The sequence below is a fragment of the Natator depressus genome, chromosome 3 (assembly GCF_965152275.1).
Source record: "Natator depressus isolate rNatDep1 chromosome 3, rNatDep2.hap1, whole genome shotgun sequence".
Classification (NCBI taxonomy): Eukaryota; Metazoa; Chordata; order Testudines; family Cheloniidae; genus Natator; species Natator depressus.
In genome coordinates this window covers 3,659,653-3,673,234 of record NC_134236.1, presented here as the reverse complement: position 1 = coordinate 3,673,234, position 13,582 = coordinate 3,659,653, and the positions used below count along the sequence as shown (strand labels likewise).

Sequence of the window (13,582 nt, the reverse complement as noted above, 5' to 3'; positions counted from 1 at the left end):
TCCTCCCCACATCAGCCAGCTCCTCCCTCACTCTTCCCCCAGCAGCCCTCCTCCCTCCCATCTGACATCTCCCTGCTCTTCAACACACCCCTTCTCTTGACCTCACCAGCAATATCCCACTCTTTTTTCAGGATCCCAACTCTCTACGGCAGTGGTCTCCAAAGTTTTTGGATCGTGCACCCTCACGGTATTGCCGAAGGAGAGGGAAAGACTTACCGCAGACGTGCCACTGAAGGAAGGAGGGAAGACCTGCTGCAGGCCTGCAGAGCTGCCACCGAAGAAAAAAAACGGCGGAGTGCCGTCCGTGCACCCCCTGGGATCCTCCGGCGCACCCCACTTTGGAGACCACTGCTCTAAGGCACCGTGTCCCAGCCATGGCCAGTGCGCATGTGTGTGCAAAATGAAGCGGCGCAGTGGGAGCAGAGAGAGCTGCATGGCTCCTGCTCCCTCTTCACTTCCTGCCCCTACAAACTGGCTGGGGTCCATGGCAAAGGGCACTTGGCCTCCAGCCAGGCTGCGATGCAGAGGCTCCGGGCCGTGATCCGCTCCTCCTGCTCCTCAGAGTTCCTGGACAGGCCCTTCTGCAGCCCTTCCGTCTGCGAGTCCAGCAGGAGGGGGAGTCACGGATTCCAAAGCGTCAGGGAACTCATCCATGCTGCCCTTAGTAACGCTGCACCCTGGTGAGCTGGCACTCAGGTTCCTCTCTGCCCCGCTCGCCACAACTGGCCCTCACCAGGGTACGGGGGAACTGAGCGCACGTGAGCGTAGAACAGCAGCCGGCTGGACAGCACCTGAGTGCTGCAGCACAAGCCTTCCATGGCACAGCCAAGGCGCCAGGGAGTCTGTGGCGCGCCTTAGTGGAGTCAGCAAGGCAGCGGCTCACTCTAAACCGAATCGTGCATGCCCAAGGCATCTACTCGGGAACCCTCTGCTGCGCCCCACTCCTGTCTGGTGGTGGCGGCACCATAAGCCCCACTTGCCTGGCCCTGTGACACAGCTGCAAACTTCCCCTACCCCAACAACTCATACGAAAAGCCATACGGGGTCAAAGGTCCATCTAGCCCAGGGTCCGGTCTTCCCACAGCAGCCAGTGCCAGGTGCCCCTGAGGGAATGAACAGAACAGGGAATCATCCAGTGATCCATCTCCTGTCCCCCATTCCCAGCTCCTGGCAAACAGAGGCTAGGGACACCATCCCTGCCCAGCCTGGCTGATAGCCACTGATGGACCTATCCTCCATGAACTTATCTAGTTCTTTTTTGAACCCTGCTATAGTCTTGGCCTTCACAACATCCTCTGGCAAGGAGTTCCACAGGTTGACTTTACATTGTGTGAAAAAATACTTCCCTTTGCTTGTTTTAAACCTGCTGCCTATTTATTTCATTTGGTGACCCCTAGTTAATGTGTTATGAACAGGAGTAAACAACACTTCTCTATCTACTTTCTCTATACCAGTCATGATTTTATAGACCTCTATCATATCCCCCTTTAGTCTCTTTTCAAAATTGAGAAGTCCCAGTCTTATTAATCTCTCCTCATACGGAAGCCGTTCCAGACCCCTAATCATTTTTGTTGCCCTTTCTGTACCTTTTCCAATTCCAATGTATCCTTTTTGAGATGGGGCGACCACATCAGCACACAGTATTCAAGATGTGGTAATCCCATGGATTTATATAGAGGCAACATAGTATTTTCTGTCTTATTATCTCTCCCTTTCTTAATGATGCCCAACATTCTGTTTGCTTTTTGACGGCCGCTGCACACTGAGTGGATGTTTGCAGAGAACTATCCACAGTGACTCCTAGATCTCTTTCTTGAGTGGTAACAGCTAATTTAGACCCCATCATTTTATATATGTAGCTGGGATTATGTTTTCCAATGTGCATTCCGCATTTATCAACATTGAATTTCATCTGCCATTTTTCAGAGTAGCAGCCGTGTTAGTCTGTATCCACAAAAAGAAAAGGAGGACTTGTGGCACCTTAGAGACTAACAAATTTATTTGAGCATAAGCTTTCGTGAGCTATAGCTCACTTCATCGGATGCCATTTTATCCTTTTGTAGCTCTTCACAGTCTGCCTGGGACTTAACTATATGAGTAGTTTTGTATCATCTGCAAATTTTGCCACCTCGCTGTTTACCCCTTTTTCCAGATCATTTATGAATATGTTGAATAGGACTGGTCCCAGCACAGACCCCTGGGGGACACCACTATTTACCTCTCTCCATTCTGAGAAATGACCATTTATTCCTACCCTTTGTTTCCTATCTTTTAACCAAAAAGAAAAGGAGTACTTGTGGCACCTTAGAGACTAACCAATTTATTTGAGCATAAGCTTTTGTGAGCTACAGCTCAATGCAGCCGATGAAGTGAGCTGTAGCTCACGAAAGCTTATGCTCAAATAAATTGGTTAGTCTCTAAGGTGCCACAAGTACTCCTTTTCTTTTTGCGAATACAGACTAACACGGCTGCTACTCTGAAACCTATCTTTTAACCTGTTACTGATCCATGACAGGACCTTCCCTCTTATCCCATGGCAGTTTACTTTGCTTTAGAGCCTTTGGTGAGGGACCTTGTCAAAGGCTTTCTGAAAATTTAAGTACACTGTATCCACTGGATCCCCCTTGTCCACATGCTTGTTGCCTCCCTCAAAGAATTCTAGTAGGTTGGTGAGGCATGATTTCCCTTTACCAAAACCATGCTGACTCTTCCGCAACAAATTATGTTCATCTATGTGTCCGACAATTTTGTTCTTTACTATAGTTTCAACCAGTTTGCCCGGAACTGAAATCAGGCTTACTGGCCTGTAATTGCCGGGATCAGCTCTGGAGCCCTTTTTAAAAATTGGCGTCACATTAGCTATCCTCCAGTCGTCTGGTACAGAAGCTGATTTAAATGATAGGTTAGAGACTACAGTTAGTAGTCCTGCAATTTCACATTTGAGTTCCTTCAGAACTTCTGGGTGAATCCCACCTGGCCCTGGTGACTTATTGCTCTTTAGTTTATCTATTTGTTCCAGAACCTCCTCTAATGACATTTCAATCTGGGACAGTTCCTCAGATTTGTCACCTAAAAAGACTGGCTCAGGTTTGGGAATCTCCCTCACATTCTCAGCCATGAAGACCAATGCAACGAATTCATTTAGTTTCTCCGCAATGGCTTTATCGTCCTTGAGTGCTCCTTTCGCATCTTGATCGTCCAGTGGTCCAACTGGTTGTGTAGCAGGCTTCCTGCTTCTGATGTACTTACAAATTTTTTTGCTATTACTTTCTGAGTCTTTGGCTAGCTGTTCTTCAAATTCTTTTCTGGCCTTCCTAATTGTATTTTTACACTTCATTTGCCAGAGTTTATGCTCCTACTTTCCTCTCTAGGATTTAACTTCCACTTTTTAAAGGGTGCCCTTTTGCCTTTCACTGCTTCTTCTACTTTGCTGTTTAGCCACGGTGCACCCCACCCTTGCCAGCCATGGGAGAGCCTACCTCCTATGTCCTTGGCAGCAAGGTATCCTGAGGGCAGGGGGAACCCTAGCTGCAAACCATCAAGGGATCAGGTAACTGGGAGGCAAGCCATGAGCACCCTTCGTCTCTTTCTGTTCTCCCAAATGAGCAGATAAAAGCTTCTTTATCATCACATGGGAACAGCCTGCTTTTGCCAAACCAACCCTCTTTCCTCCCGACAGGGATCTTTGTCATAGGCCCCGCAGGCAGCCTCCCCAGCACTGACTGGGTCCCAGGAACTAACACGGTCCAGCATCTGTTAACCCTTCAGCCCTGTTATGCTCCCTCCCTTCCGCAGGAGTGTGGAGTTTCCTGCAGGGCCTCTAACTCATGCCCAGACTACCCCAAAGCTGTGGCATGCTCTCTCTACAGCCATAGCCTTTCTGAATGTCTCCTAGGCATATCAGTTCCCCTCGTGCATCAAATGAGGGGCATCTCTTCCTGTTGAGGCAGCCACTCAGCTTTGGAAATTCCAGCCCCCGTGCTCGGGGAGCACAGTTCTCCCCAGGGTGCCCCACGTGGCTGTGACGTATGGCAGCAGCCCAGCTGTGATGTGGCCTGCTGGTCTCAGGTTGTTTACTGTATTGTTGTTATCCCGGTGACAAGACTGTTTGAGAGCTATTTTAAAGACATCGGAGTTTCAAACGTCTCATTGATGCAACGCCCTTCGTCATGAGAAGCAGAGCTTAAAAACAGCCTGAAAGTTTACCTAGAATTAGGAAGTCTTCCTCCATTTGCGAAAAGGGATGAGACCAGTTCTGCGTATTAAACACTTAAAGGCACAGGAAAGACACAGAGCAGAGAATAACTTTAATAGTTTATTTTATTCTGACAAGCCCTAGGTCACAATCCACCACACTTCTATCTTTCCCTGCAACTCAGGATGAACTATGTGACATCTGACACTGCACGGGTGCAACAGGTAAAAGGAACAACCCAACTTCTACACCCCAAATACACCAAACGAGGGCACCACATACAAGGTCATTCTCAGGAGCTAGACTGCTCAGACACCAGTGATGGGCCTGGAAAAGAACCTGAAAACAACGGAGTTGGGTTTTCCTCCCCCATACGCTGGTTAGAAGCAGGGACGGGTGGTGGGACCAAGCTGAAATAGAGAAGGGGCAGCAAAGACTTGGCCTTGGCTGGACAGCGACTTGTCCCCTCACAGGTGTCCCCGGAGGTCATTTCACCATCACATTTCAGCCTGAACAACCTCCATTCATGCCGTTCCTTTGACTCCCCGCTTTTGTTTAAATCAGCGCCGTTCTCGGACAAGTTTACACAGCCAAACAACCCTTTGTTGCCTTTACCCCACTCCATTCACCAGGCATTTACCCACTGGGTGACACTTTACGAACCCCCGAATCAGCACACACAGGACTAACGCTCTCCCAGTTCCCCAAAGGACGCAGCAAGAGACCAGGTTGGCTTCACCAGCCTGCCAAGGCAGCAGTGGCGGTGGGTGGCTGCCTCATTGAACCGGAATATTTTCAGAAGCCCCTCACCCACTGCCACCCTCAGATCCTCCAGGCACAGCACAGAGGAGTCCACAAGCCAATAAGAAATAAAAGAAATAACCCTAATCGCATCTTCCTAGAAATTCCCTGATTTACTTACATATCTGGGGTTTCAGATAAGTAATTCCTAGATTTTTCATACCTGGTTTAGCTTCTTACAGCATTGCTGCTCTGTCTCCCCTCTCCGGAGAACAACAACAGACAGACAAAGGGAAAGTTTTTTCCCAATTTTAAGAAGTTCTAGCCCTCCCATTGGCTCTTTTGGTCAGGTGCCCAGTCCCTTCCTTTTACCTGTGGACTTGTTACCCCTTTATAGGTAAAGCAAGTAGAGAATAGCTACTAACAGGGATTTGATAGCTAACTGGCAGGCTGGGTGTCCATAAAAGGGAGCTACCCCTCCTTCCCTTCATTTATCACAGCCGGATTAACTTTTTATGGGCCTGGCTCCAAATATATTTGTGGGCCCCCCTGGGGAACAGGCGTAGAAGACGGGAGATCGACACAGGAGTTGTCTTTGACACAGCACACAGCTGCATAGATTTTATTTACAAGTTTAAGTTGCAGGTGGAGGTAGCTGCCGTTAGGGTACCAGCAATGGCAGCCCCAAGGCAAACAGATACACAGAAGTGCACATCAAATAAATGCTAAAAGAAAAAAATACAAAATAAAACACAGAGGGTACAAAGAGCGAACAAAAGCCAAAGCTGGGCAAACCACCAGCTATGTGCTGCTCCCACTAAGAGGGAACCGTCAGACTAGCTCATCCTTCATGTTTCTCGTATGAACTACCAGGGCTTGAATTTAATTATTGGATGAAATTAAGGCCCATTTAAAAAACTGTTTCAAACATTTCGACAATAAAAATACAAAAAACGTGTAATACATTTTATTTACAGCATCATTATTCATACTAGTCGTGCTAGTCCTTCCTTCCCTCCAGGCAGAGAGGCACAGAGACGAGGATCAGGACCAGCTGTGCCCCCAAAAGACTGGGCCAACCCTCCAAATCAGGCCACACCTGTGTCCCCCTCCAGACCAAACTGGACCAGACCCACGTCCCTCCCCAGGCCAAAATGGACCAGACCCACGTCCTTCCCCAGACTGAACCCCCGAACTGGACCAGACCTGCATCCCTCTGCAGACCAAAGCCCCCAAACTGGACCAAACCCCCCTTCCAGCCCAAACTGGATCAGACCCCTCTCTGAACTGGCCCCTCTCAACCTGAACCTTCCCACCGCCTACCAGAACAGGGCTCCTCCTGAACCTCTGTTCCTGAACCAGACCCCTGAACCAGACCGAATCTGCAGCCAGACCACTGTCAGGCCCTCCACCCCAGAGCCAACCCCTGCTGTCGATCTGCTCCTGTTCTCTGAACCGAAGTGGGCCAGGTCACACCTGGCTGCAGCTTGGCAGGTGCAGCTCCCCACTGGGCTTGAACCATGGTGGGCCAGGGGTGCTCAAGCCTTCCCCAGGGGTGCTGGTGGGAGGAAGGGGCAGGGGGCACTGGGTCTCCCCCAGGGGCACTGGTGGGAGGAAGGGGCAGGGGGCACTGAGTCTCCCCCATGGGGGGGCACTGGTGGGGGAAATGGGGCAGGGGGCGCTGGGTCTCCCCCATGGGTGGGCGCTGGTGGGGGAAATAGGGCAGGGGGCGCTGGGTCTCCCCCATGGGTGGGCACTGGGTCTCCCCCATGGGTGGGCGCCGGTGGAGGAAATGGGGCAGGGGGCACTGGGCCTCCCCCATGGGTGGGCGCCGGTGTGGGAAATGGGGCAGGGGGCGCTGGGTCTCCCCCATGGGTGGGCGCTGGTGTGGGAAATAGGGCAGAGGGCACTGGGTCTCCCCCATGGGTGGGCGCCGGTGGGGGAAATGGGGCAGGGGGCACTGGGTCTCCCCCATGGGTGGGTGCCGGTGGGGGAAATGGGGCAGGGGGCACTGGGTCTCCCCCATGGGTGGGTGCCGGTGGGGGAAATGGGGCAGGGGGCGCTGGGTCTCCCCTATGGGTGGGTGCTGGAGGGGGAGATGGGGCAGGAGTGAAAGTAAGGCAGTCCGGGCCAGTACAGACTACAGATAAAAGTGGCCGCCAGTACTGGCCCGTACGCAGGTGACTTTAAAGTCGCTGCCCCTTTTGCGCCCCCCTCGGCAGCCCAGCTGGGTCCCTAGCGGCAGGGCTGCCAACGGGAGGGCGCAAAAGGGGCAGCGACGTTAAAGCGCCGCGGTGGCAAAGGACCCTGCTTAAAGCACTGCCACGGTGGCGCTTTAGCGTCATTGCACCTCGCCCCCCCATCCCCCCCCGCGCCCGACTGGTGGGGCGGGGGCAAAAGGAGCAGTTGCCCCAAGCCGGCGATTGCTCCGGCCAGCGCTGCTGCAGCTGGAGCCCCGGGCTCTGTAAATCGCAGCTTTATCCCCCCCCCCACGCTGATCGCTCTCCCACCGCCTCTCCCCCTGTAGATGCCAGCCCCGTGCCCAGCCCCGGCTCCCCCGGACCCGAGGAGGGCGGCGGGGAGGGAGCGCTGGGTGCCCGGGCTGAGGGGGCGGGCCAGGGGGAAGCCCTGGGCTGGCCTGCCGAGAGAGGAGCGGGGAAGGGAGGGAGGGGACAGGGGTGAAGAGGAACCAGCACCCCGGCTCGGCTGCAGCACCAGCGCCTGGCCAGGCCAGGGCCCCTTTCGAGCATGAGCCCGGCACCATGGTGCGGCTGGCACCATTATAAACCGAGTACCGCACCCGGCAAAGTGTGGGGCGATGCTGGGAGCACCTAGCTCAGGGGTGGGCAAACTTTTTGGCCCGAGGGCCACATTGGGGTTGCAAAACTTGATGGAGGGCCGGGTAGGGAAGGCTGTGCCCCCCAAACAGCCTGGCCCCTGCCTCCTACCCACCCGCTCCCACTTCCCAACCCCCCCCCCCGTCCCCTGACTGCCCCGATCCGTATCCACAGGCCCCCGCGGGATTCCCACGCCTATCCAACCGCCCCCTGTTCTCTGACTGCCCCCCAGGACTCCCTGCCCCTTATCCAACCTCCCCGCTCCCCGCCCCCTTACCATGCTGCTCAGAGCACCAGGACTGGCAACCGCGCCCCCCGGCCAGAGCCAGCCACCGCCACGCTGTCCCACCGCCCAGAACGCTGGCGGCACGGCGAGCTGAGGCGGCGAGGGACGGGGGACAGCAGGGGGTGGGGGCGAGCCTCCCCAGCTGGGGGCTCAAGGGCCGGGTAGGACGGTTCCGCGGGCCAGATGTGGCTCGCAGGCCGCAGTTTGCCCACCTCTGACCTAGACTGTAAAAGAGCTCAATGGATGTCTGTCAGCCAGCCAGCCTAAAAGCTGCACCATGGCTAATGGCAATGCCCGCCAGCCTGGAGAACGGGGTACAGCAGGGACTGTGCCCACATGTGCCATGGCAAAAGCACAATCTGCTTTTCCTCTTCTGCTTTACAAACAAACCATCAGTCATTACATCCACCCCTTGGAGTGATGTCACTGTTATTCCTACTGTACAGATAGGGAAACTGAGGCACAGAGCGGCAAAAATGGCTTTCCCAGGGACACACAGAGCCAGTGACAGAGCTGAGATCAGATCGCATGCATTCCCAGCTCCCAGGCCTGTGCTCAGATTGCCAGACTATAACTCTCCCAAACACGCCGTGCAGGGGACAGAGTAGTCTGCGCTGGTGGCAGAGGATCCCAAAGCAGTAGCAAGTGTTTTGGATTTTAACATTTTTCCATGATATGGTGGTAGGTTTAAATGCTTAAATCCCTTCTCATTTAGGGCGGTATTTAGCCTCAGTGTAAGTGGTAGTAACTCCCATTGACTTCAGTGGGGGCTGAATTTGGTCCTTAGATTCTGGAAGGATTTCCCCATCAGACTACAGGCATATAATGAAATAAAACAGGGATGAATAAATAACAACAAATAAATAATAATTAATAATACAGGACTTTGCACTTTTAGAGCAGCTTTCACCAAAAGATGAAACACACGTTGGTTAATTAGGCCTCACAACACCCCTGTGAGGTAGGTCAGTATCCTCATCCCTGTTCTACAGACCGTACAACCAAGGAACAGAAAGGGGAGGTGACTTACTCTGTATCACTTACTGGCAGACCATGCAGAACTCCTGACTCCTACAAAAGGCCAAATGTGCCAAAAGACCTTGCTGAACGTCCTTTCAAACATGGTGGTCCAAGGGAAAGGGGAACGCTGGCCATACGGGTCCATGAGACACCATAGGTTGCAAGAGACCAAGAAGGTTTCAGTTGGGTTTCCTGAAGGAAGCAGGCATGGGGCTCTCCCGCAAAACTAGGCGTGACCATTGGCAGATTAGCCAATGGGCCCACGGGACCCATGCCCAGGGGCCCTGGTCAATTGGGGGGCCCTGGAAAAATGGGCACCCCACCCCCAGCAGAGAAGCACCATGGCCTGGAAGCCCCTGCTTCCCAGAAGTAGTGCTGTGTGGGCACGGTGGGGGAAGCCCCCGCGCCCCGACCCATGCACTGTCAAAAGCACCAGGCAGGGGAAGCCCTGGCACCCTGATCCCGGTCTCCGGCAGTGGTCTGTGTAGTCTATTGCATCGCCTTAATATATGATTCCTAAATGCAAAGCAATTCTGCTATATGTCATGCATTACAGTGTAGTCTTTCTTGATTATTAAACATTTTGTAACTGATTATTTCCTTTAAATAAAGATTATTTTGTTTTCAAAGAATTACTGTTTGGGTGTCAATCGTTTGAGCGGAAGGCTGTTTCTGTGTCCTCTCACGGGTTAACAGAAATAGTCTGTTCTGGGGAGTCCTCTGAGGGTCAGAGACAAATTCCCTAGTAAAACGCGGGCAATTCCTCAAAGGCGGGCCACCCCTTGTTTCTCACTGAAATGGGCCAAATTGACAATTAGTTTACAGTTATAGGCTGGCCCTTATTGGGGTACCTTGGGTGCAATTTTTGGGGTAACAGCTTGGTGTCCCTGGGTGGGCTCGAGACGCTATTTAAAGCCTAAAGGAAGGTATAGTTCCCCCACTGGATAAGAGGACGATTGACACTAAGCAGTAAAATTTGTGGTTTTGTTTACAGTATTTTAATGAATTATTTTGAAAACCAGTTTCATAAAGCACGCGAAGGGGAAGTAACTCAAGGTGAGAACTTTTGCTATACAATTTAAAGAGGTATTTCTGCTATTTATACTGATGCTGGAACCATTATCCTAAAAGAAATGAGGAAGCCCAAATAAATGGCTGAAGGCTGGTAGAAGGGTCAGTAGGGTAACTGAGGCTGGAGCCGATCACTCTAATAAAATTAGGGAGCCTAGAATAATAATTAGGACTGGTGGAAGGGTCAGTAATTTAAAAAAAAACATCCTTAGGATTAAACTAAAAAGGAGGTCCATGGGAAACAGAATCGGGCACCAAAGGCAGAGGCTAGAGGGAGGCAGATTTTATCCCAAGAGAGAAAAAAAATTTTTTGTAGGAACTTTAGAATAAAAGCGCTTTGTAGACGGTGTAAATCAAGGATTGCAACTTAGATTTCCACCTAGCGAAAGTGGTTTAAATAGAAATTAATATGCCAGCAAAAGGGAAACTGAGGCAGGATAGCACTTTAGAAATAACGTTGAGAAACAACTTAGAAGATTTTCTTAAAAAGACAGGACATGGTCCTTGGAAAGAAGGCACGTTCATTGGGCCTGGTGCTTACCAGCAACTGTGTAAGCAATGGGTCCAACCTAAGAAAAAAGGAATTTTCTCAGGAGAACCCAGTAAAGAGGAAAAAAAGCAAGCTGCTTTATAAGGGCTATAGTTTGTAGCCAAGACCCTGGATGTAGAAATAGATCAATTAATAAAAGAAATACAGGAATTAAGACAGGAAAAGGAGACAAAGGACAAAGGATAAAGATGTAGTTACTTTAAAAGCAGAAGCTGATATATTAAGAGTGACTATTACTGATTCATAAAGTGAGCTGAATGAAATAAAAAGAGAACAGGAGAAATTGGTTCAAGAAACAGAAGAATGGACACAAAAAACCAAAAGCTAAGCAAGCTGCAATGAGAGCTGCATCTCAGATGCAGATGAAAAAAAGAAATACCTCATGCAGCCCGTAAAAGACAACTAGGTGCACTACAAGAGGAATTAAGAGCAAGTACAGGGGTAAATAGCAACAGTAAAGTCTGGGAGTGGTGAAGAAGTGGAGTCAGATGAGGAGGATCTAGATTCTCCTTGTTGTTATGACTAGTCTAAGGAACTTCTCCCACGACCTTATAGTTCAGGGGTGGGCAAACTTTTTGGCCCAAGGACCACATCTGGGTGGGGAAATTGCATGCAAGGCCATGAATGTAGGGCTGGGGCAGGGGGTTGGGGTGCGGGAGGGAGTGTGGGGTGTGGGAGGGGGTGCGGTGTGCAGGAAGGGGCTCAGGGCAACGGGTTGGGGTGCAGGAAGGACACGGCAGAGGGCTAGGAGGCTCAGGGCAGGGGTTTCGGGTGTGGCAGGGGGTGCGGTGTGCAGGAATGGGCTCAGGGCAGGGGGTTGGGGTGCAGGAAGGGGTCGGGGTGGGGGCTCCGGCCTGGCGTCACTTACCTGGAGTGGCTCCAGGGCGGCAGCAGCATGCACAGGGGCCAGGGCAGGCGCCCTGCCTGCCCTGGCCCTGCACCGCTCCCAGAAGCGGCCAGCACCACGTCTCTGTGGCCCGGGGGGGGGGGGGGTGAGCAGAGGGCTCCACACGCTGCCCTTGCCTGCGGGTACCTCCCCCAGAGCTCCCATTGGCCACGGTTCCCTGTTCCCGGCCAATGGGAGCTGCAGGGAGCGTAGTTTTCCCACTCCTGTTCTAGTGCATTAAGAAAAGAATTAGAAGAATTACAAAGACCATCTCCTCTGGCTCCAATCATTACCACTACAGTGACTAAAAGCACTGCACAAGGAAATCAGGAAGGATGGGAGGAATGAAGAGAAGAAAGACCGTATACCCTGGAACAAACTAGGGCCTTAGGAAAATCCATGGTTTTTTTAAAGATGAGTCCAGTGGTTGGATGGTTAGCCCAGGCATCAGGAATGCTGGGTTAACAGGGAGTGACCACTCAGCTTTAATAAAAGAATGCATAAATCCAGAAGAATTTCCTGGATTTCCCTATGAAATACAGGATGGAGGTCAAAGACATAAAGATATGCTAGAGGAAGAAATCTTGAAGCCGAGTGAAGACCAGAGGCGATGCTAGGTAGGGGCAGGAAGCATCCCGTGCCCCTCCCCAGATGCCGGGGAGGTGGGGGGTGGAGAAGCAGAGACACACATTCCTGCCACTTGAAGCTGCAGACATGTGGGCATGAAAAAACCACCAGCTAGGCATACCGCTGGGCTGATCCACACACTATGCCATTGCCCAGCCCGATCCCCTGGCCGGCTGAGCCGGCGAGGAAAGCTGCCCCCGCCTCTTCCCCAAAGCCCCCACCCCTGCTCTGCCCCAACCCCGCCCCCCACTCCATCCCTTCCCCTGAGCTACATCCCAGGGGACTGCAGCAGGGGTCGGGCGTGCCCTGCACTCACCGGGCGGCGGGAAGTGAAGCGTCCCGGCCCCAGCCCGCTCCCAACCGTGCCACCGGTGAGTGCTGGGGGGCGGTTCCCCCTTGCCCCCCAAGTCACAAGGCTGGAAGCCAGGGGAGCAGAGCGGAGCAGGCTGGGGCCGGGTCTCTCCACTTCCTGCCGCCCCATGAGTGCAGGGTTGAGGCCGCCCCGCAATCACCGGGGTGGCAAGAAGTGGAGCAACCCGGCCATAGGTGCTGGAGCACCCATGAGGAAAAAATAGTGGGTACTCTGCAACCACTGACAGCCAAGCTCCCCGCCCCGCCCGGACCGGCTCTAGGCACCAGCAAAGCAAGCATGTGCTTGGGACTCCACATTTCCAGGGGCGGCGTTCCGGTCACCCTTTTTTTTCCTCCAGCCCCGCTCAGTCAACCAATGAGCCCCTGCGTGGGGAGGGCCGGCAGGCTCAGCACGGGGGTCCCAGCCTGGGGGCGGTCCCTGCCTTGGCCTCCCGCCGCTGGGGGAGCTGGGCGATGCGGCTCCTCCCCCCCTGCCTGCCCCTGCTGCACATGTCACAAGCGGTGGAGAAGCCCAAAACCCGGGATCGGGGCAGGACCTGAGGCCAGTAAGGGACCCGCTACACCGGGCGGCTTGTCACTGGGCGGGTGTCCCTGGTCCGCCCCCCTCCTTGCGGCTGAGCCGCCCCCAGCCGCTCAGTCGGTTACTGTCCCCTCTGCGGGGGTGGGGACGGGTCTGAGATCGGTCTGGGGGCCCCCAGCACCTCACTCCAAACACCGCTCTAGCATTACGCATTTGTTTAACATTACCAGTACGAGTGGCTTGTGGTGAGCGCAGCGTCTCAAATCTGAAATTACTCAAAAATGTCTCAAAATGGTTTGTCAGTTCTCGCGTTCATTTCAGTTGAAAGGACCACTGCAAAAAATTTAGATTTCACTGAATTGTTAAAAGACGACGCAAGTAGAAAAACCAGAAACATTCAGTTCATAGACGTTTTTTTCATTTATGAGAAACTGGTGGCACCGAAAGACACTAACGTTTTTCATTACAGTATCTAGC

General features: G+C 52.8%; 1 pseudogene; it reads right to left on the bottom strand.

Moving 5' to 3' along the window:
* Nucleotides 1-464: 464 nt before the first annotated feature.
* The window catches only part of LOC141984057 (uncharacterized), a 64,241-nt pseudogene continuing 51,123 nt past the window's right edge, over nucleotides 465-13,582 (bottom strand).